The 3,426-nt window shown below is 37.1% G+C and overlaps 1 long non-coding RNA gene across 2 annotated transcripts in view; it reads right to left on the reverse strand.

Moving 5' to 3' along the window:
* Positions 1-932: 932 nt before the first annotated feature.
* LOC107704680 (uncharacterized) overlaps positions 933-3,426 on the reverse strand; it is a 17,502-nt gene continuing 15,008 nt past the window's right edge. For both annotated transcript variants that reach the window (XR_001635988.1, XR_001635987.1), the window contains exons 4-6: positions 2,045-2,177; positions 1,540-1,914; positions 933-1,463 (exon numbers count right to left, since the gene is read on the reverse strand). This is a non-coding gene — a long non-coding RNA (uncharacterized LOC107704680). The remainder of the gene's footprint in view (positions 1,464-1,539; positions 1,915-2,044; positions 2,178-3,426) is intronic.

Here is a 3,426-nt window from a genome sequence, read left to right on the forward strand (position 1 = left end):
ATTAAATCAGGAGCAAGAATACAATGTTGACAGTAAACAAAGACACCAATTTAAACACCCAATACATACTGTGACACTTCATTGTACTATCGCACAAAGTCAATGTGTCATTCAGTAAGACAAGGTGCAGACAGTGTGTGGTTTATGGTGCAAAAGCCACACAATTAATGCAGTGCAAAGAATCATAATATAAAAGACCTAATTTGTATCTCTTTGTCAAAAATTTAGAATTTTTGTCATCTTCAGGTGCTAAACATCAGTAATGTGCATGCTCATCTTGCTTATAATACAGTACAGGATTCATGTTGATCTTTCCCTGGTGCATCACCCTCAGTTGTGCATGTAGTGCCTGGAGCAATATAGTCCATGCAGTCTCTTCTAATGAATCTTTCAGCCTTTATGTAACTGAATGTCTTTAATATAACTAAATGTTCATGTCTTAATTAAAACACTCATTGTAATTGTGTGTATTGTTTACAAAATTAAATGGTGTATTTACCAAACACCATCCCTAATACAGAATATTCACCATACTTTTTCCAACACCATGTACAATACTTTACTGGAGGATACATCATAAAGACAGCTAAAGTAGCATATAAAGAAAAATCATATTTAAAAAATAAATAAAAATGGGTTATGTTAAAACCATGTTATTTTAATCAGATGAAGCCACCCAAATGCATGTATGGTGAAATGTCTCGAGCACCAAAGAATCATGTTCAGTTTCCTTCTCATCATCAGAGCTCTCCTGGGGCCTCATTTATAAAATGTGTGTATGCACAGATTTGATCTTCAGAGCTCTCCTGGTTTTCTTCCTCTTGCTTGTTTATCCATGTCCCTATCATAATCTTCTTCTTCCATGACTTAAACAATTTGCAGTTGTTATCCAGCACCCTACAGTTCAACTGACGAACAAAAGATGTGACCAATTCAAAACAAGTCACTTTATTGTCACAATATCATGAACGCAAGTGTACAGGTGGTGAAAGTCTTTTGTGCAAACTGCAGCATGACATTATGGATGAAAAGTATTGAATATATATGCAACACACATGTATAAGGGACTCAATACAGGTAGAGAACAACATATGGTAAATATTATACTATACAGAGAGTGTGAAATGAAAACAATAATAAACACATTAATCACAGTACACATATACCTTTGCAGTGCAGCACGGTATGAATTAGTGCAAACAGAATGTCAGGGTGCAGAATAATAGTGAGTCAGAGTCCAGTAAGTGTAAGTGATAGTGTGCAGTGCATATGAGGCTGGTGGGGTGTGTGTGGTGTTACTGGTACGAGTTCAGTTCAGTCTGATTGCCTGTGGAAAGAACTTGTCTCGGCTCTGTGAAGGTTCTGCGATAACATCTGCCTGATGGTAACAGTGAGAGCAATCCATAGCTCGGGTGGCTGGAGTCTCTGACGGTCCTCCTCACACATCACCTGATGTAGATGTCCTGGAGGGTCAGAACATGTATTTAGGGTGTGGAAAATATATAGTATTTTTATTTATAATTGTTGCACTTGACTTACCATTGATTCTTGTTGGAGGTTGTTGGAGGTATGGGCCAAAAGAATCCCTCCACAACTATCTTGCAGTTGTTCAGTTGTGAAGTTTACTTTTATGGGCCTTAACATCCGAGCATGTTGCAGTAGAGCTGTTTGCGAATGCAGTCTTCACAGCAGATAACTGATGGGTTCAGGCAGCAGTGCTGCACTTAGTGGCCATTGAATTGATATCTTCATCAACTGGCTACATCCTCCTTCAAACAAACAGACAAAACAATAAGTCAATATTAACTCTAGAGAAACAGTGTTGGTGAATACAGGTGCAGGTGTCAGTACTCATCATATTCAGTAATTTCCTGCCCAAATTCCAGAGATGATGCACAGCTGATTTGCTAGGAGCTATAAACAGATGTACAGTATATGTGAAAAAATGATAACTGCTGACTTGAAGTAACTATAACTGCTGCTTTTGAGAGATCAACATCAATGCTGTACCACACATTACTGCATTGCTTGAAAACAGACATACCAATGGAAATGTGCAACTTTTCAGCTCTCTGTCTTTCTGTTTGGGTACAAGAAGGCCATGTTCATTCCTCATTCATAAGGACTGGTTTGACCGGCTTGCTGTGACTGATTTTCTTTGCGTTTTTGGTCTTCAGCTGTAAAACAAGAAAATATTTATTGACCCCATGTGTACAAAAAAATGTGTAAGTGAGTGACGGAGTAAAGGAATAAGATGAAGAGAAATAGGCAGAGAAAGGAACAATTTTGTGTGTAAGTTTAACAGAATGAAAGGAAAGCAGCATTAGAAAAAGCTGTATTCTTCAATAGCATGCTATATTAATATGAATTATTTTAAATATGATTACATGCTGTCGGTATTGTTATAAGCAGTTTAAAGGCCTCTTCACACCAAGGATGAGTCCACACTGCAGCTATTTAACATTTAAGGACACAGAGGAACAATATCATTGGAATCTCTTTCAGAACAGATTTTTCCAGCTGATGAACAATAAAAACATTGACAACAACAAACAGCAGACAACAACATTCTGTAACTGCAGCATGTATAACAGTAAACAGACCATTATTGTCTGTTGATGTGGATGCTAAAATATTTACCATTATATTTCTTGTTCTTGGTGTAAACACCTTTAAGTGATCTGATTTGGCCAAATTAATTGAAGATCTGATTTATCACATGACAAGGTAAACTTGTCATTTCCAGACTCTTGCTTTTTAGACAGATGTGTTCAATAAAAATCAACACGGAAAGAAAGGCAGACTATGAGGTGTGGACAGATATCATGTACTGTTAGAACGAGAAGAGATGGTGCCAATTTATTAAGGTTAATAAAGAATACAATGGATTTAATATAAACTTCATGATACAAACACTCTGACTACTTACAATGGGCACAATCTGCATGAGAGTTGAGGCAATGGCCAATGACAGCAGGAGCTCCAATTGTGGCGTTATGTTTTGTTTTGCATCCATTCACTAGCGCTGACCACACTTCACTTTGTGCATCTATTCACCTGCGTTTCATACTGATTGTTATTACTGACAGGCCGACAGGCATACTGACTTTTGTGATTGTTGATTTTGGTTATATTTCGTTGTAATAAATATTATGTTTTAAGTTATTCCGCCGTGTCGTCTCCCTTAATGTTACATCTTTGAGCCAGGTGAAACAATGGTGAGTACAATAATTTAACGACCACGTTTAATAGACATGGCTGTTGTTTGAAAGAGTAAGTATAAATTAATTAACGGTGTAAATACAAAAACGGATGAATATACTTCTGTTCTATCTAGGTTCGGAGCCCTCTTAACGACTATCTTGTTTTGGAAGGAAGAAGAAATGGAAGAGATGCTTTGGAAGTGTAAGTATGGCCCTCATAAAA

Source organism: Sinocyclocheilus anshuiensis, unplaced genomic scaffold (genome assembly GCF_001515605.1).
Source record: "Sinocyclocheilus anshuiensis isolate Anshui unplaced genomic scaffold, SAMN03320099.WGS_v1.1 scaffold3255, whole genome shotgun sequence".
NCBI classification, from domain to species: Eukaryota; Metazoa; Chordata; class Actinopteri; order Cypriniformes; family Cyprinidae; genus Sinocyclocheilus; species Sinocyclocheilus anshuiensis.